At 37.2% G+C, this 23,405-nt stretch overlaps 1 protein-coding gene across 4 annotated transcripts in view; it reads right to left on the bottom strand.

Moving 5' to 3' along the window:
- Positions 1–23,405, bottom strand: part of LOC127935395 (sterile alpha motif domain-containing protein 12) — an 84,541-nt gene that overhangs the window by 11,393 nt on the left and 49,743 nt on the right. The gene's annotated exons all lie outside the window — the stretch shown is intronic.

Below are 23,405 nucleotides of genomic sequence, written 5' to 3' on the forward strand. Positions count from 1 at the left end.
GTGACTGCTAGCAAATTGCATATAAAGGACCTATCAGCCTGCGGCATCTAAACTGTTACTGCAAGATAAAGCTTAATTACTAAAATAAAAACAGAAAAATGTTAATCAAATGCAGAATCACAGCACTGTCTCTTACAAGTTTTACAAAACGTCCATGAATGGTTCCAAAGACCTTTGTAACTTTTCCACTTAGGGATGCTGATGCAGTAATGGCTGCAGTTTCAATGGAGCATGCTGCTCACCCTTAACTGGCATTAACAGATACCTGAAGGACTTGAGCCCCGCATGAGAATACACTCTCCCTGCCATCATTAACCTTGTAAAACTAACCTTCAGCTGATAATTAACAGCAAGTCATTATGCGCTATTAGATTCCATTAGTAGAGACTGAATATTACACAAAAATACAACAAACTCTATATAGGAGGTGCAACGGCCACAAAGGAAAGTCAGGGGTAAATGTTAAACGTCCACCACTTTTTTATTTGCAAACCACCTGCAATTCAATTTAAATATGCATTAAAATAGTCCTGTGTTTTGTTTAAATAAAGAGGGCGTCATTCTTTTCAGTGCATATTAGACATATTAGATTTCCTATAGATTTCACCTTATTCACACTTTGCTATTATAGCTTATTAAAAGCAGGTGATACATTTGTATTAATCAGGGCATCCAAAAGTGATTGGAAAAAAAGCATTTTAACGGCAGACATATTTAGATTCCTTTAGTGAATTGGGTCCTAAAACAATGCATGTGCAAACCAACAATGCTATCAGGGGATGCATTTTTAGCGAATTCCCTAATCTGTCTCTGACTACGCTGGCGCCATTGTAATGTCTTTTAATATTTAATCAATTAACTTCAATTGTTCTTTTGTGATTTGTGTGGTGCTGATATTTATAATGGATTTACATTTGCCGTTCACATGAGAGGGAATAAAACAACATCTCTAATTTAAGATGAGAATGATGACACAGAAAAAACGGGAGGAGGGGGTTAGATTGAGCAGAGATGAGGGAGGGCTGTATTCCCTCATGTGCCAATGGATTTAGGTTCTTCTCAGCTCCTGCAAGGAGGATTACTGCATTTACACTTCAGCTTAAAAATAGCCCCGTGATAATTTATTTAGCCTGAGTGTGCCTGTCTGCATTGTTCCTGAAGAAGAACTTCCTCTGCCTGAGACTGATTTCCTTCCACAAACCTCACATACAAACACAGAACCTCAGACTTTCAAAACATTGCAACCAAAATCAAAATTCCAACCACATTGTTTATTGTCATTAAATAAAAAATTAGGAACCTAAACCTCAGGAGCATTTACCAAAAAAGGCATCCTTAAAAAAGGATCAGAAAATATACTACACTCTAAAAAATGCTGGGTTCAGTCTATCGGGTCATTTTATTGGGTTATTTTTAAAAAGATTTGACCAAGGTGCTGGGTAGTTTTTCTGTAGCTCAGCTGCTGGGTCAATTTTACTGTCAATATAAATGATGAACCCCCTCAAACACCTATCCAGCGCTGGGTCATTGTAACCCAATGTCAGGTAAACTGTGATGAACTGGAACAGTCTACAGATAGCAGTTTTCTTCCCACAGATTCTCATTAGCTGCTCTTGCTTTCAACCCAGCATTTAACCAGCTTTCTGACAGATAGGCAACAGTTAGTGAGACTGGGGAAATTCACATCGAATTGCTGCTCCACCAACACTGGTGCCCCTCAGGGATGTGTTCTCTCCCCTCTGCTCTTCTCCCTGTACACCAACGACTGCACCTCTAAAGACCCCTCTGTCAAGCTCCTAAAGTTTGCAGATGACACTACAGTCATCGGCCTCATCCAGGACGGTGATGAGTCTGCTTACAGACAAGAGGTTGAGCAGCTGGCTGTCTGGTGCAGTCTTAACAACCTGGAGCTGAACACGCTCAAAACAGTGGAGATGATCGTGGACTTTAGGAGAAACCCACATGCACTTTCCCCACTCACCATCATGAACAGCACTGTGACTGCAGTGGAGTCATTCAGATTCCTGGGAACCACCATCTCTCAGGACCTGAAGTGGGACAATCACATTGACTCCATTGTAAAAAAGGCCCAACAAAGGTTGTATTTCCTTCGTCAGCTGAGGAAGTTTAACCTGCCACAGGAGCTGCTAAAACAGTTCTACTCGGCCGTCATTGAGTCTGTCCTCTGTACTTCAATAACTGTCTGGTTTGGTTCAGCAACAAAATCAGACATCAGAAGACTACAGAGAACTGTTCGGACTGCTGAAAGGATTATTGGTGCTCCCCTGCCCACCCTTCAAGAACTGTATACATCCAGAGTGAGGAAATGGGCTCAGAAAATCACTCTGGATCCCTCACATCCAAGTCACCCCATCTTTGAACTTTTGCCATCTGGCCGGCGCCTCAGAGCCGCAAACACCAGAACAGCAAGGCACAAGAACAGTTTCTTCCCCCAGTCAATCTACCTCATGAACAGTTAAATGTTCCCTACTTATGCTTATAAACGTGCAATATCCTTATATTTATTTGTTTACCCTCCATCCTAGAACATTCCTGCATCTCACTCAATCCTATTCCATTATCATTTATAGCACAATTGTTTAAACACTTATTTGCCAATTTGTAAATCTCTTTTTTTTTTTTTTTTTTTTTTTTCTGTGTTGTTGTCTCTGTGTACTGGAAGCTTATGTCACTAAAACAAATTCCTTGTATGCGTAAGCATACTTGGCAATAAAGCTCTTTCTGATTCTGATTCAGATTTTTTAGTCTAGAAACAAACTTAACAAAATATGAGATGAAATTGTGTGAAAGCAACATTTTTTCTAAAAAGAAAACATTTTATAAAAGATACAAACCAGCAGATAAAGTCTCTTTTGCCTCCTTTGACCTTATTGCATTCCCACAGAATGTGAGCAATAGCAAAAAAAAAAAATCACACTGTAATTGGCTGCTTGACCTGTCAATTTGATAAGACCTATATCATGTCACGTGGTAAGCATGTACTGTAAGTGGCTAGGAAGTGCACCATCTCGACTGGTGAGGCTGGTGATGCCAAATTCTGGTCGGTGTGTGATAATCAGCAAGGTGCTGGATCTCATTACCCTTTCGTTGATAGGGATGAAACCCTCAAAAGAGCCCTTAAAGTTGATGACTCGACACTTTAAACAGCCATGAACCACAGAGACCAGGAAATTAGTCCAGGAAGGAGTCCTAATGTTTAGAATCAGTGATTTATCTTTATAACCTTGAGGTTCATTGGCAAGTAATGACCCCCCTCTCAGTAAGAAGACACCTTTCATATGGGAAAAGGATATTACATTGCTCCTCTTTCTCTGACACTTCCAATTATTTGATGAGATGTTATCTAGTAAAACTGTTATTGAAGATATTAAATCATCAAGCTAAAGTTCAAGCTGAAGGTTGTCACTTCCTCAAATCTGTTAATGTATTGGAATTTCAAACAAATATATATGACCAAAAGCTTACTATATTAACTACAATATCTATCTACCTTGACCTTGCTCATGCACACTCATGATATCAATTGGCATTTGCTACATAAAGACAACAATTTCTGCAAGTATGTGAGTTTAAAGCCTTGATAAATCCGATATAGCTGAAGCTCTTGTTAGAAACTCACACAATGGTTTAAAAATTCACATTTCAGGTACTGTATGGCTGTGTGTCACTTATGTTGACAGGAAAAGTCTCTCCAGGTAAATGTTCACCACGGGCCTTAAAAAAAATAAAAACTGATATTCTTAAAGCCCTTAAAAACAGAACAGCTCCATCACAATACAACATTCATAAGCAAAACTACATCACAACCAAATACATTCTCTATATTTTACTTTTGTTGTGAGTTTCCTGTTTGAATTGAATAAAAAAGACTGTGTAATCCTAATTAATGCAAGAAAACACACTGAATCGATCAGATCGCTAACTGAATCCATCTGACTCATTTCCGTTCAGTGAAGTCTGTGAAACTTTCCACTGGCATCATTACTGACTGGCTGCTCATATGACAAGTTTCCAAGTTTCAGCCATCATAATGGATGTCAGGCAACTGTAATGTGTGAGGTCAATCATAACTCGATTTTATTAAACAGTGAACATGCACACCCAAAAGCTGATAACTCACAAATATCAGTTTATTAAAATAACCAGTGTTGCCGATTTACATGCACATCAGTAACTTGCCAACGCAAGCAAGCAGCGTTTACATGACTTCATTAATAAATCAGGTTATTCCCTTTTAGTGACGTCAAAATATAATCATTTGCATATCTGACTCAGAGTATTCCATACATTTGTCACATGTCACACATGCACACTTCAATAAGCCAAAAGAAAGTGGGGTTATTGCATTTACATGCTGTGCAAAATAGGAGTAAGAGGCAAAAAGAAATCTACCTGTTGGGACCAGTTTGTTTACACTGTTTATGACCTTACTCCGATAAATAAAAATAGGTTACCGTGTTTACATGACCAAGTGCGTTTTTGGCTTATTAAGATTATTACAGACCCTAATGCCTCATCTAAAACATTCTGCAGTAAGTAATTAAACTAAAAATCAATCTGTCTGGGAGAAGAGAGAACAATGTTGCTTGCATGTGGGTGTTGGAATTGCTTCATTACATACAATTACATTTTTTCCTCTCGTTTCCTTCTGGTTTGTTTTCAAGGGGCCGGAAATTCTGCCAGGGCAAGTCTGGGCCTAATTACACAGATCCTTTGGTCACATTATAACAGGAAGACCCCCGTGAAAGTTACAGAGGTGAACATAAATTCAAAAAAATAAAATTGTTGCATTTCCAAATAGTGACCCAAGTCAACAAACAGCTTAGCATCTAGACAACATGCCTGAGACAACTTTTTTTTTTATTTTGCTGAAAAAGTAATTATTTAAAAATGTTTCTCCAATGTTGAAGAACCAAAAATAAGTAACAGAATTTAAAACTCTCAAGTGGAAACTACTAACTGGATGACATACAGTGTATGCCATATTGTATATAGACTCTGAAACACATTAGCAGCTAGGTCATATAAGGGCATGTGACAAACAACTCAATGATAAATATTAATAAGACAACACAATGACTCTGGGGAAGACATGCCATCATGGCAACAGCATTTTTCCCTCTTTGAATATAATAAATTCAGTCTCATCCATCAGTAACAGAGGGGAAAAAAAGCTTCCAGTTTATTGCAGCAGCATTATGACAAATGTTTAATGTAAGTGACGGTGGTGTTATTCAACATTGTGACTCCTGGTAATTCTCATCCGACTAAAGGCAAAGGAACGGAAAACGCAAAGGAAACATTTGCGCAATCCACAATGACTAATTTACGAACACAGAGGAACAAGTTGTCCCAGAATTTGTTGCCTGATAAGACACCCACACTACACTGATTAATCATGGAGGAATACAAAACTCCCCTCCTTTTCCCCTTAAATCCATTCAGATGTCAAATGTGTGATTGACAAATACAGTTTATTTGCACATAACACAACGCCTGGGTTTCTTTGGCATGTGCCTTGGAAAAAAAAAAACTTTTCGTTTTACAAAGGCAATTTAACACAAAAGATGTTCATGGGAATCAAGGCCCGATGTGAATTAAGTTTAGTTCATAAAAAATTCAATTGGTCATCATTTACTCACCCTCATGTTCCAATCTTGCATGACTTTTTTCTTCTGTGGAACATAAAAGAAGATTTTTGTTCATACAATAAAAGTCACTGAAGTCCAAAACAACACTGGACAATGACTGACTTTGATTATATGAACAAAACCAGAGTTTGGAATGACATGAGAGTGAATAAATGATGACATACTATTAGTGTGAACTACCCCTTTAAAAATGAATTGTACCCACTGATAGCAATTTACATATGTTTTATCACCAGATTTACTAAAAATATGCAAATTAGATAATGGAGATGTACAAGGCATAAAATATAATAAGGATGGGCACTTGGGTATAATAAGTCGTGGCCTAATGGTTAGAGATTTGGACTTGTAATCCAATGGTTGCGAGTTTAAGTCTCAGGCCGGCAGGAATTGTAGGTGGGGGAAGTGAATGCACAGTGCTCTCTCTCCACCCTCAACACCACGACTGAGGTACCCTTGAGCAAGGCACTGAACCACTAACTGCTCCACGGGCATAAATGGCTGCCCACTGCTCCAGGTGTGTGTTCACAGTGTGTTTGTGTTCACTGCTGTGTGTGTGCACTTTGGATGGGTTAAATGCAGAGCATGAATTCCGAGAATGGGTCATCACCATACTTGGTTGTATGTCATGTCACTTTCAGTCACTTCAGAACTCCAATTCAGGTACCTGAATCATCAAAATGTGTGCTCATCTGGATATATGACTGGTTACAATGCTCTGCTCCATCTTTAGGTGAATTAATGATGCTATGATCAATAGAAAACATACACAAATATTTATTTTAATTTAAATTATGTTCACTGAATTTGCAGAGTCATAATTACCATGAATAATAGGAAGACAGTGAGACAGTTTTACTTGATAGAGACAGAGACAAAAAAGAGAATAAAAAGAGCATAATTCCCTACTCCTCCTAAGTGGCAAATTCTTTTTCATTAAACCCATCAGGAGAGCTTGGTGAAGAAAAAAAAAAAAAAAGTTTCAAATCCATTTTCTCTTTAGGACCTAATGATAATCACTTCCTTCTACATGGAAATGGACCAATACTATTACACACGCGCACACACAAACTAAGATAAACTATTCTAGAGATGTCTAATTACTCTTTAAATCGGAAAAGCCCATGAAAATAAGCCAACTCATTTCCAGCTTGGAAATCAGTCCAATAACACATCTAATCAGGCATGCCAGACCCAATGATCACTGCTGGGGCAATGTTCCCTTTGAGCTATGCTCTTGTGGACTTCATAAACAGGAGGAGTTTATATGAGTGCTTCTTGAACTGGTGGTATACAATTTTACATAATGTTGACTATGAGATGAAAAGATGCCATTCATAATACTTTTTTTTAAAGAAACATCACACGTTCTTACAAATCATTATGGGCATTTCTTAGTGTTTTTGCTGTATTATTATTTAATCACAAGGAGAAAGAAAAAGCCCTGCTACAAAGACACGATTCCAATCATGAGTCAGGTTACAACTATTACAGCTAACTCAATTCTCAGCTGATTTTCACATGTATGAAGATGTTATTTTGCAAACATGACCCTTATGTGGGTGTTTTACTACACCAAAAGAATGAAAAAAAAAAATAAAAAATTTGTGAAAAAAGCTTATAAACTTTTCATCTCATTTGCTTAAATTAAACATTTTGAATACTTTGACTGCTGTGTCAATTAAAGCGGACAAATACAAAAAAACAACAACAACACTTTCTTATCTTGTGATGGAAAATCTTACATAACAGAAAGTTTTTTTTGAATATTTTTGAACTTAGCACAATCCAATTAGGGTATATTGAAGCTTTTCTTTGTGAAATCAAAGATTTTGTTTTTCAAGATGAAGGGCTGTATAGTAGTTTAGTCTTAATTTAAGAGTTTAAAAGCATAATATCTTATATTGCAGAGTGAAAAATCATTATATGTGATGCTCAAAGCCACTATCATTGAAGCAAATATAACACCAATGTCAAAAGCTAACACCAACACACTATTTATCTATGAATAATGTGATTAGATAGGACTAAGCATAAACAAAAGATTCAGAAATGAAGTTAATGAGCAGCACATTAATAACAATAATTAGGTCAGAGTATTTTGCTCAGTGTGTAAATGCAGCTTGTGCCTGTCTAAATATAATATCTGTATTTGGTGATTCATTAGCCCTCTATGCTAAAGCTCTCCAAATGTATTTGGAAAGCTTCAGTCTGAAGGGAGGATGCGTTGGCACACAGCAGCAGCAACCACGAAAAATGGCAGGATTTCATTCTTCATTAAGGGAGAGGAAAATGGGTTTGTCTTTCCTCGTCAGATGAATTTGAGCAGCATGGCACATTCACACTCAATATAAGCTTCTGAGACATCCAACATTTTAATGATGGTTGGAGGGGGAAAAAGTGGTCAGCAGAGTCAAGCATTTATGACTGTGAAGAACAATCCATAGTCAAATACAATCAATAAATTAAAATATTCAAATTAATATTTGAAATGCTCTATATAAGCATGGAAATTTATTTACACTTTCATTTAATGTTTTTAACATAGACTCAACTGAAACAACAACAAAACATTTACAGTGATTTAATTCCAAAGTCAAAGCGGCAAGGTGATGATTCAAATTCAAGAGCAGAGCAACAACAGCAAAATTTAATATAAGACCCTGTCAAAGAAGGGATAAAATAAAATCTAACACCTTGCCTCTTTGACTTCCACTGAAAGTGTATTACTGTAAACATTTTTTTTTTGTCTGTGGCAACTGAAAAAATTAACAGAGCCCAGATAATTCCTTTAAAAGCAGTAATAATGGCAGTTACAATCAAAAACAAATTCACAAATTTACATACAGGTGCATCTAAATAAATTAAAATTTTGTGGAAAAGTTAATTTATTTCAGTAATTCAACTCATTTGTGAATTAAATAAATTCAATGTGCACAGACTGAAGTAGTTTAAGTCTTTGGTTCTTTTAACTGTGATAATTTTGGCTCACATTTAACAAAACCCCACCAATCTCAACAAATTAGAATACTTCATAAGACCAATAATAATAAAAAAACATTTTTAGTGAATTGTTGGCCTTCTGTAAAGTATGTTCATTTACCGTACCTGTACTCAATACTTGGTAGGGGCTCCCTTTGCTTTAATTACTGCCTCAGTTCAGCGTGGCATGGAGGTGATCAGTTTGTGGCACTGCTGAGGTGGTATGGAAGCCCAGGTTTCTTTGACTGGCCTTCAGCTCATCTGCATTTTTTGGTATCTTGTTTCTCATTGTCCTCTTGACAATAGCTCATAGATTTTAGATGGGGTTCAGGTCTGGTAAGTTTACTGGCCAGTAAATCACACCAACACCACGGTCATTTAACCAACTTTTGGTGCTTTTGGCAGGGTAGGCAGGCGCCAAATCCTGCTGGAAAATGAAATCCGCATCTTCAAAAAGCTGGTCAGCAGAAGGAAGCCTGAAGTGTTCCAAAATTTTTTGATAAACGGGTGCAGTGACTTTGGTTTTCAAAAACAACAATGGACCAACACCAGCAGATGTAATTGCACCATAATCACAGACTGTGGAAACTTAACACTGGACTTCAAGCAACTTGGGCTTCTCCACCCTTCCTCCAGACTCAAATGAAATACAAAATTTGCTCTCATCTGAAAAGAGGACTTTGGACCACTGGGCAATAGTCCAGTTCTTCTGCACCTTAGCCCAGGTTAGACACCTCTGACATTGTTTGTGGTTCAGCAAATTTCTTGACACATCTGTATGCCTTGATCCCAGCCTCAGTCCATTCCTTGTGAAGTTCACTCAAATTCTTGAATCGATTTTGCTTGACATTCCTCATAAGGCTGCGATTCTCTCGGTTGGTTGTCTTCTTATTCTTCCACAGTTTTTTTCCTTCCACTAAACTTTCTGTTAACATGCTTGGATACAGCACTCTGTGAACAGCCAGCTTCTTTGGCAGTGAATGTTTGTGGCTTACCCTCCTTGTGAAGGGTGTCAATGATTGTCTTCTGGACAACTGTCAGATCAGCAGTCTTCTCCATGTTTGTGTAGCCTAGTGAACCAAACTGAGAGACTATTTTGAAGGCTCAGGAAACCTTTGCAGGTGTTTTGAGTTGATTAGCTGATTGGCATGTCACCATATTCTAACTTGTTGAGATAGTGAATTAGTGGGTTTTTGGTAAATGTGAGCCAAAATCATCACAATTTAAAGAATCAAAGACTTAATCTACTTCAGTCTGTTTATATTAAATGTATTTAACACAAAAATTTCACAATTTGAGTTGAATTACTGAAATAAATTAATTTTTCCCATGACACTAATTTATTGACATGCACCTGTATATGCACCTCATACATTAAGTGTGGACTTCACTGACGATGTTCCCTCTGTCCAGCATGGACTGCCAGTGTTTGATAACTGCTGCCACTGCTCAAGACCTTAATGAAGGTGTGGGTGGACTGGAGTAGGGCATCTTGACAAGTGTTTAAGAGACTATTTCTGCTATGCATCTCAGCCACCCTTCTCTCAGAGCAACTCCGCAATTACAGCTTCATTTGAAGGTAGTGCTAGACCTGCGTGGAGCCACACATCAAAATCAGTGCTAAGAACTTCCCACAGGTGAAAATGCAAGGCAGCACTTTCAGGCATCAGGCAAAGCTAAACTGTCATCTATTTCTGCTTTCGACTGACTTACGTAGTCTGAAAAAGATTGTTTTGGTTTGCATGTCAGCAGTTTTGAAACAAACCTTGATGATTTATGCATTGCCCTCAGAAATTAAGAAATTGCCTGTAATCAACCACCATCGTTTATTTAGCAGAGTAATGAAGATGCTGACAGATGTAGAGGGTTTTTATCTCATCATTCTACCCAAAAAAATTTTTAGTTGCTACATGGGGAGGCTACTGGTTTATGATGAGTTTTAAAGCCATCAGTTCATGAGACTGCTACGAACCACAAGAGGCATGAGTAGATATTTGATAATTTCCTCATATGGCTTCTAGTTCACCATAATTAACAGATCATTCTGGGAGTATTTTTTACCCTCAGTCTACATATTTCCTAGCACTGTAATCAGTCTTATGGAAGAAAAATATTCATCCACACAAACACACAATTACAGATTTCTCCTCTATAAAATACACAACATACAACTATGAGAACATTTATCTCCACCTTCCCACTCCTTCAGCAATGCAATTACAATGAAGGAGAATTAAAGCTTTTAGGCTTCTAAATGACACAAAAGAACCATGAAAGTGTCATAAAAGTCTTATATGATATGACTCCAGCACTATAAATATTCCTATGGCATATGTATTCTAAATCCTTACGATAGCATAGTGTGCAAAAGTATGGGTAATTTATTATTTCTGGTTTTGAATTGACAAAGCAATTGATGAAGCAAATCGTTTAGACCAATTCTGAATCAAATCCCTCAGACTAAGGCTCTTTCCCAAATGGCACACTCGAGGTCAATTAAGTCCACGAGACCATACAGCGTCTCATCATTTCATCATTTCAGCTTTCAGAAGGGTGCTTGCAAGTGCCCCCTTTGTAGCCACTATGCTTCAACAATGCGCACTTCTGCCGAACTCCACAGCAGACTTCTATACGACAGTCAAAGCGCCATTACATCATGAAAGTGTTGACTCAGCAGAAGATCTGGAGGGTTTAGGGTGTAATTTGGAACATGGCCCAATTCTGAAGCAAATCATTCAGACCGAATGATCGGTTCAGAAATTTGATCTCTCATGACATTTTGCTATTATATGCCTTCAGAGGACTTATGTAGTTTCTGAGTTTTGTATTCTTTTTAAAGATTAAAAGCTTCTGTCATATGCAAAAAAAAAAAAAAAAAAAAAGTTTGGCTAGACATGAGGGTGAGTAAATCCAGACAGAATTTCAATTATTTTGGCAAACTTTCCCTTTAAAGTTCGAAGATGCTTCCACAGAGTGTCATCCCAAGCCATGTTATTTGAAGCGACCGGGTTGACTATATGAATGCCGGCATGGATCTCAGGTGGTGGTCTTTGATGGACCCTCCACTTGGACAAGGTAAAAAGCAGCCCCTCATGCCTTGAGAAACGGGGGCACTGATGGGCAGCCTCTGTGGTACCTCTGTAAATTACAGCACCGAGGAACCACCACTCAAAAAAGCCCTGCCACCCCTTTGTTATCCATCTCACTTTTTTGATTGCTCCATGCAGGAGGGACAGGGGAAAGAGGGAGGAACAGAGGGAGGCCAGATGAGGGTTTAGACAGTTATTCTGTGAAGGACTGATGATACTTTCTTTAGGGGAGTTAAAAACATGGAGCATTATCACAATCGGCTCTGCTATTCTCAGATAGATGGGCTGATGGGGTCTTTTGCTCAGAGACCACCACTCAGTCTTTTCAGCAGAAGCTTTGTGGAGATGTTAAATGCTCTCAAAAGCTCCTACTGAGGCATTTTTCGCCCTTCTCCTCTTCTCGTCAATGGCATTTGGATCTCACGCTGAATGATTTCTCTCTTAAAGGTCATGTGCCAATGCATTTCCTCCCTTATTCATATATTACGAGAAGAGCTCTCAAAAATTAACACCCAGATATGAACAGCACTTTTTGATTGGACTTTCGAATAGTTGGCGTGCAAACCAAAAAGAGAGGATGCCAAGAGACCCGTTGAGTTTTATTGTTTTGGGAAAGGTTTATACAGAGCTCCTGGGAACTACACAGTTCATATAACTTCTTCATACAGCAGTGTACAGAGTAAGAGTGACATTTATATGATGGCAATTCAGTCTAAAGGCAGTGAAGTACATGGTTCAAATTTCAATTCAACTAATTCTAAATACTTAAAGGATTATTTTACTGCCCCCCTCGCCCCAAAAATAAACTAATATGAGAGGCACACATAATGAAAAATAAATAAATAAATAAAAACAAAAATAAAACCACCACACGTTTTTACAAGATATGATTAATTTTGCTTTGAAGCACATTGTGCAAGGTGCATTCAAAATGGACTGGGTTTTTGGATTGCAAGAAAGCAATGAATCACATTTTCAAAAGTTGATTACTGATTCATGTGCACATAGCAAAACCGAACATAAGAAGCACAATGATTATAAGTCATGAAAATGATTATTATTCTTATATTGCATATTTTATTAGTGTTCATTCCACATCTGTGGAAGAATGCAGTCAATCACTGGAAAAAAAATACTGTATATTTCAATGGTGTGAATTTACTCCTGCAAAGCTTGATATTGCTGCACAGGGCCAGTTAGTCTTTCTCTCTTTCTCCTCTGCCTCTCTGAGCTCTTCAACCCCCTGAGGTACAAACATTTATAATTAAGGTCATGTCAGAATCGTTTCAGGTCACATGACTCATATTCCTCTTTTTATTGTGTTTCTATAAAGCAAGAGTAAGGGGTCGGATCAAAGGACTTGCTGGTTTCAGACTTCTCTCTCTCTCCTATTCACTCCATCTCTCTAATTGTTTAGACTATTTAAGCTGAGACTGAGAAAGCAAACAGCAGCTGCAATATCCTTGCTAATACTAAAGAGTCCTTCATGCTCAGCCCGCCCTTTCCACACTCTTTTCCCATAAGAGCACACAGACACACCTCATATTGACAAAGGCACCACTCAATGTCTACTACACTTTATCTTTACATGTAATCTTTAGCTCCAGATGCATTTACTTCTTTGAAGCCATAATTATAACACTGCTCTTCTCTATGCCCCTGCTGATGGTGTGGAGATAGTAGTAGCTCTCATGCTGAGTTTGGTGCACATTAAAATAATAAAAAAAATATATATATCAGGAACAGCAGGATCTCATCTATGGCACTACAGAAGATCAAGATTTGAAACCTTGAGCCTTTGCCGATATAAAAGATATATTGATACGACACACCACCTCATCCCACTCCATCCCACTGCTCATCAAATCAGCAATACTGTTCCTCCACCCCAGCCCTCTAAAATAGGAACGCACATGCGTCACTTCAATGCAATTCGGAGTGATTTATTACCTCTTATAACTTTCATGCGAGACTTCATGAAAATCTCAGCTGTCTTACATTTTTTATTGTTCTCACAGGATTTATCAGTTGAGGGAGGCAGATCTGAGGGAGAGAAAAAGAGGGATCGATTGTGCCTGCATTTGATCCTTGTAACCTTGGTTACTGCACACAGGCGTGAGGGCAAGCATACACACATATGCCAACATACACGCTGTGGCCTATTGTATGTGGATTGTTTCTATGCGTATACATACTAAGACCCTTTAACAAAACAAGGCTACTTTGTCAAATTAATGTTTGGTTCCCTGTAAAATGCATTTAAATGCATAAGGCTTGTCATGTGTTCTCAAGAATTATCTGATATATTTTTTTAAAACATCTTTGGCATTTACACAACCATTCAAAAGATTTTGTCTTTTCAAAGAAATGATAATTTTTTATTCGGCAAGGATCCATTAAATCGATGAATGAAAAGTGACTGTAAAGCCATTTCTGTTTCATTTTACAAAAGATTAGCATTTCAAATAAATGCTGTTCTTTTTCATCAAATAATCTACTATGATACAAAAATGTAACATGGCTTCCGCAAAATATTAAGCAGTAAAACATTGATGATAACATGACATGTTTCTTGAGCACCAAATCAGCAAAAAAAAAAAAAAAAAAAACACCTTCTTCCCCGACCCCAACATTTAAAGCATTAATCTACATAAAGAAATGAATAAAAAAAACTTATTTAAATGCTTTTTAAAGGGATAGTTATGAAAATTCTGTCATCATTAATCCAGTCATACTCATGTCATTGCAAAATGGTATGACTTTTTTCATTGGAACAACATTAAGGTGAGTAAATGGGTGAACTATCCCTTTATTTTAACTATACCGAATAAGTATTACAGGAAATGTCATCAGCGCTTAAGCTGTGAAATTTGTGTTTTCTGCAAAAAATAATTAAATGTAAAAGATTCAAGCTAATGCATAATGAAGCAGCAAAAAACAAACAAACAAGCAAACAAAAAACACTTCAGACACATTTTAAACTGATTTTGCTTTTCTGCAGAGGCTAGAAAGTTTTTTTTTTTTTTAAGAATCACTACTATTAATTAAAAAAAAAAGTGTTGCTTCTCACAATAAACAAATGTATTTATTTATATTTTTTTAAATATAAATTTGTGTCCCAAAAGCTAGACAACTGTACATTTTACTTTGGGAACATAAAAGTACAAAATGATAAACATCTTCATAACTATTTGTGCTCCATTAGTCTCTCATGGGCTGTTTCTGAGCAGGTGTTGTGAGAAAACCTTCAATTCACCTTCATGAAAGTCACTAAATTTAATCTTGAATCTCTGGCAATGTACCCATTGAGTGGCCTGGCCACCTTAAAATTACCCATTACCCATCTGTGCAACGCCACCAATTTCTCCAGGGACCCTCCAGCAGCAGATGCAGTGTAAAACTTCATTGTAAAACTGTATAGAGGAAGCAAGAGAGACTTTGCCTGAAGCCTGTATTTCTAATTCAGGGACCACACTGAGGGAATCTGACTGCAGATCAGCAGTCCTGCGTCCGACTTCTTTCAGAACAGGGACTGTATCGGTGAACCTTGGCCCCCATTTGGTGTGTACAAAGACGAGTAGCCCCTGTTAGAGAATGATCTGCCCTGCGCTATCAACCTACGCCTGAATCAACCAGACTGAATGCAAGCAGAATAGCTGCTTTCATTTACTTGCATTCTTTTTCCCAAGCATCACTGCAATGTCAATACAGCGACAAGAATTAATGACATTTAAATGTATTTTTTCCGTAGCCAGGTTTTTTTTTTAATCATACTGATGCCAAGGACCCCCAAATACGATGATATAGGGACCTCCATTCCCAAAATATGAAGCTATATGGCTATAGATAATGGCACCACGAGAGCTCTAAATCCTGTGCAAGTGACTATCCTGAGCTGTAAATAGACAGTGGACAGTGAGAAATATTGTTCACAAATACAGTACATTTCTCACTTCATCAAAAATAAATTGGGTACTGGTGAAAAAAAAAAATTAAATGACAATAAAAAAGCTACAAAGCTAAACATTTAACTATAACCATTTATATTATAGCTAAATATCTATTAATATTTTCTGAAAAAAAAAGCCAAATAAAGATATTAAATGATTTATAATTTTTTTATTGTTTTTGTATAAAGCAAATTGTTAAAATATGTGCAATTAATTTTTTTTCTTTTTTTTCTGACATTTCAAAATTAGTGCTATCAGTAAAATGCTATCAATTAATCTCTATAATTATTTTTGAAATAGTGAAAACTCATGTCAAAAATCTGTTCAAAATACTTTAACTATATATTACGTATCATAAGAAACTAAGGTAAACTAAGAGTTCACATAGTTTTTCCTGAAACTGTCAAATGTGCCATTTGACAAGGCATTTTTACTTGACAGGTCACTGGAAAATGCATTGAGCCTGGTTGGGACACTGTACTGTACAGTATTGAGTTTCATTGGAAAGAAGTTGACTTCATTGGTCTGTTCCGTTACACTTACAGAGTGTGTTGGACATGATAATGGAAATGGAAGCACTATTAAAGAATCTGCTTTGTATAGTTCGGGAGTTGCTGACATTTTAGGATTAAATCCATGAAGATTTGAATCCCATGGACTAAAAATACCAAAAACTCACACACACTTGAGTTGTGAGCACTTTCCTCAAATAAAATAAATTCATAAAGTCTCATAGAGTATGACTGGTAGAAAAGCTCATAAATTGTCTAACATTAAACACTCTTGTTTCAGAAAAATAAAAAAAATAAAAAACAAAGAGTTGGGATGAAAAACGAAAAATATGTAAAAATAATATAAATATAAATAGGGTAGGCTATTTGTAGAATGTCACCTGAAACCAGTAAAACTGGTTCATATTTAATGAAGCAAATGCAAAACACTTGAATCGGAAGTGATGAGATTGGGTTAACAGAATACGGAAGTCTGTTGCGCATAAGCCCTATTGAACACATTTTTGAGTGAACATAGCATGACCAAATATCTATGCTGCACTCTTTAACTCTAATCTGTCTCTATTTTATGTCAGCAATAAATCTGTACACGCTATATCTCTATGCCTGCTGACTGACAGCCTCCACAAACTCTACTGTAAGCCTATGAGTTCTCTTGCTGACATTATTTTTCAATAAGGCAGCACTAATATAATTTTTTTGGGGGGTCACTTTTTTTGTGAAATCCTGCCACTGATAGGTGGGCCTATCAGCTGAAATGGCAGGTGATCTGGGCCCAATATCTCTGTCAGATGCATTGTAATTGTGAGGTGCACTGCGGATGAACCGGCTGTTCGGGATATTGCTTTGTATTTCCCCAGAGCACCTGTCGCCTCCTCTAGACTTTCACTACATCTCTCGCTGATTTTGTGTGGTGAAGAGTCAAAGACAGAAAAAGAGAGAGAGAGAGCACAGCACAAGTGGGACCGTGGCAGACAAACTCATTTGCTTGGGTATGAACAAGGAATATGTAGATATCTACAGAACACGGAAACAAAAAAGCCTTGCGGAAAAGCCTTGTTGTTCAGCAGAAAAAAGTTCTAGTGAAGTTGGTAAAGAAAGTCTATATTACCCATTTATATTCCCATAAATCTCAATCTGCCATCATTGCTCATAGACACTCATTCCTTCCAGGTTTTTTTGAACTAAATGTCAATTAAAAAGACAACTTTGAACCGAATTCTCCCCTTCCGACAATCCTAGGTAAAGTGCAGACTATCTGGATGGATCTACAGATGAACTCACCAGATCTTCCTGTGGTGTGGGGTGTGTTAAGGGTGAGAGAATCTGCTCAGAAGAATGTCAGAACCACACCAACCACAAATCCTAAATATCCAACATGTTGAAAATTTACGATGTTGTGTGGGGGATCTCCAAGGATAAACGTGCACACACTCCGTAGATTGTCACGTGGAACAAAACTAAGCTGACGAAAATAAGCTGATGGAAGACGAACGTATTACTCATCTCTAGCTTGCACTATAACATGTAAAGTCCATGTTCACGCCATCTCCAAGACTTCATCCAAAACATTTTATTTCCTTGAATTTTCTGTTAAAATCAGTCCTAAGACCATTTTTGTCATTTCCTTTTGCCTGTTCTGCTATTTAATTAAGCTAAAATCATGTTTGACCGTGGGAGATTTCCCGGACACTGGTTATTAGTGAATGACATCAGTTAGTGTGTGGTGTCTTGTTCACATCACAACACTCCACACACTGCAGGAACAAAACAGTTAAATCTAGTGCTGGGGATATTGCAATAAATAAATAAATAATTCACAATACAATTTTTCATATCAGGCGATATCGATAATTATCACTATAAATCTGCGCCTAAGTAAAAGTTCATTGTAACCATTAACAGACCGTCAATTGTGGTTTTAGACCACTCTTTATGGTCAGGACACTTTAAATATTTGAATTGTTTACACTCTTCCAGGCATTTTTCCTTAACAACATAAATATCTGAATAGAAAAATGTATTTTCTTCGTTTCTGCAGATTCTAATGAGTGACATTGTTTCAAATCATGAAACAGGTTTGTGTTGCCTGACTTTGATGCAGTGTATCTTCAGCTAAGTTTGCAGTGCAGGCATCAATATTAATATTACATTTTCTTGTCACTTAGAAATGCACATTTGACAGTACCTTGAGTTGACACTAGTAATAGCTTGAGTTAGGAGTTAGTTACAGAGTTAGTTACATTTAGATCATGATAACTACAGTTAAAACCATACATATAGCACATCAATACCACGGTAAAAATTTAACTGTGTTCTCTATGCATTTATGAAAATATGAAAAACAGTAGTCTAAAATAATTTAGTAAATGCACAGATGCTATAGCTTAATCATAAAGAACACTAAGTATATTTATTACTACTTTAAAATATTTAATTCATGTCTATCTTAATAATTAAATAAAATTAGATATGAATATTCCATGACATGGTGCAGTTATTGTTACTGCAGTAAATCCTTTGAAAAGCCTTCTCCTGTTTGACAGCGCTGTTTCATCTGGATTTAAACTAGTTTGAATCATGACTCCGCCTTAAATTATTATTTTTTTTTTTTCTATAATTTTTGACAAAACGTGACTGGAACATCATAATTATTGCAGTACTGTCTACACGTGTCTAAATTCATACTTGCACGGTATTCATTGAACAGTGAGAACAGCCTTTTTTAAAGATTGTATTTGTAAACCAAATCGGAATTGGCTGCAGTGTGAACAAAAATTACGTTTTCAGTATTTCTCTCTTTCACGCACACAAACATACGGACACATTGTACACACAAACAATATTTTAGAACATTTGCAAACTTCGTTATACACCACATTTCCCCCCCAGCTGCAAATCCACACATTTCCACATTTGAATCTGCATTCTAATTTCTAGAACAACGGAGTGTTGTGTCTGATTGCACCAGGCAGGATAATCTTGCTCTGAGTGGAGTGGTTCTACTGTTACTACCTTAGGCCTCTATCTCTCTTTTTTATCTTTCTCCTTGCTTCTCTTCCTTTCTGCCTCATTTTTTCCTTTCTTCCTCTCTTCTTCTCCAGTTAAAAGAGCCATGCTCTCCATTAACTCTTCTCAACATAAAAACTGGAGGAGAGTAGTCCATTAAACACAGGCCCATTTTAGGCAAAAGTATTAAAAGGGAGAGTTCAGCAGAATGTGTGAGGGGGAAGGGTTTCTAAAATGCTGGAATAAAGTCAACACTCACATCTGGTAAAGAAAGAAAGCAGTTAAGAGAGTAAGAGTGATTTTTAAAAAATATAACTTCTTCCAAAAAGTTCACAATACTGAGAGAAGCGAGGAGACAGCATGGCTGGACACACAACACTAAACCTCTCTAGGTGGTTTGGATTGGTTCCCATAGCCCCATCCGTGCCTTTCAAGCTCAATAAAGGCAATATATCAGAGTGCTCTCAAATCTCCCGCTGCTAAAAAACTGACAGCACAAGTGGCTAACCAACATAGCAGAAGATAAAGACAAAGAATGACAGGTCTTGGGTCTGTTCATGATAAGATGATGAAGATAATGAATGGCCCTGTGCTCAGTGTTAAGATGGTAAGCTACTGTGAGTCCACTCCAGCTTGGGGACAGATCTTTTGTTGACCGTTCTCAATTCTCAAGCATAAAAGCATAAAAATGGGGCAGGCTACATAAAAATGCCTTTGGTTAATTAAGATGAAGTGGACCACAAATCTATCTGATGTTTTGCTGGCAGTTGGGGGGATGTCTGTTGCTGCAGTAACATGTAGTGATTGGACATTTCTCGGACCCACCCTAACTAAGTTAGCAGCAGTTTCTTTCAAGCAAATGCATGTTCATGACATACTTCATATAATGAGTATAATATATATTCGTAGATATATATATATATATATATATATATATATATATATATATATATATGTGAAATGGGGAACAAGGGATTGAGACAGCCATTATGCTATTCACATCAAATCTAAAAGAACAGAATTTATTTTAAATACAAGACTTTACAAACACTTTTGACCATTAAATGCATGCCAAACAATTAGTGACCCAAAACTTTTGAAAGGTAGTGTAAAAATAAAATAATAAGTGGAAAAAAAGAAGAAAAGTAAACATCTAGATACTGATGATTGTTTAAAAATTGGCCAGATCTTGTGACATTTTTTGAATAAGTGAGTGCAATAAGCAGGTCCAGGAATCTGTGGACTCTCATAGATTTCATGATAAAATGTGTTAAGAGTATTGAATGCACTATACTCCCACTGGTGGCTGAGAGCATATTCAAATGACCTAAAATATCGAATAAAAAAACAGGCTATATACGGGATGTGCAGAACCTTGTCAATGATTAAGATAACAAGGCTACAAAAATTAAGCTCGAGTCTACAATGTGCAGATTTCATATTGACAGTAAGCTCTGCATTCAGCGTATATATGAGGATGGAAGACTTTCATATCTATGCAGTCCACATACAATGTGGCATGAGGTGCAGACACAAAGTCAAAAATGAACAGAGAGGAAGAATGAAAAGTGACAGAGGGAGAATATGAATCATATTTCAGTGACGGCAGCAGGGATCTTATCAGAGATCACAAGCTGATGAGAGCAACACTCATGTTAGAGAACCCTTATCACTTAAGAGGAGAGAGGGGGCAGTGTAGAGGATGGGGAAAGATAGAAAGAGAGAGAAGAAAATGATAAAAAATAAGAAGAGAAAGAAAACAAAGGGGTGAAGGCAGTGAGCTGTGTAGGATCAGACCTGTGTTGTGACTCTCTGTGCGGGGCCAGACACAACAAACATACAGCCTGCACTGATCAGTGAACCTTGGCTGAAGAATTGTTGGACCCCTCTTGGATATGCAAGTGCAGCTCCTATCTCTTTGTAACATTCTCTTTCCTATTTCTTTGTAACATTTTAAAGTGAATGTTCGAAATACATTATTTAGGTAGCACTTTACAATAATTAACATACATGTTAATACACTTTAATACATTAACTAATCTAACCATACTGTGAAGTGTTACAATTATCTGTATATGTGTGTTCACAAAAACACGGTTAAATTAAACAGAAAAGCAAGCAAGTGTGCATGATTTGGCATGGCAGTCAATACAAATAATAAACGTTTCCTTATCTAAATTCTGTGTATAGTGCGTTTGGACCAAGCTCTGTTGCAGATTCACATGTGTGTTTCTGAAGTTATTATGTTTTTCTATTTAGTGTAGTAGTTAGCTTTGTCTGTGTCATACTGTGAAAATTACAAGTTTTATTTAAATCCTGAATATGTTATTGTATACAAAAATACAAAGAGTGCTCCCTTCAAATCTATAAAAAAAAAACATTCATTCATTCATCACGATTTCACAAAGTTACAAAAAAAAAACAAACAAAAAAAAACAATGAAACTTTTTTTTAATGTCTTTGTTAGAAGTTACGGGCACAATCTTGCTCAACAAGATTATTTTACAAAAGCACAAACTTGGCACTGGACAAAAAAACAGTGACTAGAGCGGTGAGTGCATCCTAAACACCTCTGATTGGCCATTGCATTTTAGAACTCAACAAACATGTCTGTGATTGGCTACATTGCTCACCTCTGTGAAAACACACTGTAAAATCATGTGATGCTTTCCAAAGCAGAAGGGCAGATACACTGGATTGTTTGCCAAATATATTTCGTTATGTTATTATTACGAAGAAAACTGATTCTAGACCAGGGGTTATGGGCAGCTTTTCCATCTAAAAGCAATCAGAAGCAACAGCTGGCAGTTGTATGAGTAAGACTATTATACATGCTAAACTCAAGTGTTGCATTTTTCCCGATTCTAAACTATACAAGTAACGTCTAAAGTAGGGAATTCTATAGTCTTTGCTATAATGCATTTTTACCTTCATTTTCAGGTGAAGAAAAAAATAAAATGCAACTGATTTCTTCATGGATCCATGCTGTTATTAATATTCATAGAAGCCTAAAATTCTTTGCAAAAATTGTAGGTGTATTAAACACCCAATAGTGTTTTTTAGTGTAATAGAAAGCCAGTGTTTGACTGAATAGGCCTGAAGTTGCAGCATGAATGTCTCAGAAGCCTGCACTCTCAAAAGAAGGGAGGACGTATTGTGCATTTGCTTTATAACCAGACAGCTTTGTTATGAATCGCTGCCCTGAGTGTGACAAATTACTATAAAAGGGAATATCACAATAAACCAGAAAGTGAGGAACACTCCAAATTGAAGTGTGTGGCGCACACACTCTCGCCCTGCATTCACACATGCTATGTAATTACGTGAACGAAGGGTGCAAATAAAACAGACTGGGCTTTTATCGCTTCTCTCTATAATTGATTTGCTAGATCTGCTTTGTTGCTAATGGCCAGAGGATACATCTCTGACCTGTACTGAAAAGAAACAGGGAGGGCAGGTAGGAACTATGGGGGTGGTTTGATTTGATTTGTCAGGGTGCTGAAATACTTGGCATGGTTCGACTTAATCACATGGCTTAATTAAAAACCATCAGCGAGCGGGGTTGGATGGGAGTACTCCCACACCGCATGCAAATACAGCTGTTACCACCTGTCCAGACCACATCATTAAATAACGAAAAAAAACCACCAACTACCACTGGCGGCCATAATTAAGCATAAAATTGGGCTAATAACAAACGTATCACAGGTGAGCATGCTACCAGCTATTATAATAAGGTAGACTTCGTAAAATCAGGGAGGTTGTGGAAAGAGATGATGATCATTTATGTCTCCTGTGAGCTGCCAGAAGCACCTGAAGCAGGGATTTGGCACTTGGAGAGAATATGGAAATGCAGTTTGATAATTAAGTACCAGTCTAGACATAAAACATAACCTTCATAAGTCAAAATCCCAATAAATGCACTGCTGATGTGGCGTTCCAGTGTTTCCACAACCTCCTTCCAGGATAAGTTTGCATAACGCAGATGCATGGCATTGAAAAGAAGCAAAAATTTACACTCAGCATGCACAGAGTAAGTTGTAACAGAGACAGCCAGAGACATTAATCATGAAGACGTCCAAATCTTTGTGCGGCATGCAATGTGCACACAGAGAATATTAATTTAAGACTGAGCACGGAGGTTGTTTTTATGCATCAAATAAGCCTGGCATCATCCTGTAAATAACACAC

The sequence above is a fragment of the Carassius gibelio genome, chromosome A19, assembly GCF_023724105.1.
Source record: "Carassius gibelio isolate Cgi1373 ecotype wild population from Czech Republic chromosome A19, carGib1.2-hapl.c, whole genome shotgun sequence".
Taxonomy (NCBI): domain Eukaryota; kingdom Metazoa; phylum Chordata; class Actinopteri; order Cypriniformes; family Cyprinidae; genus Carassius; species Carassius gibelio.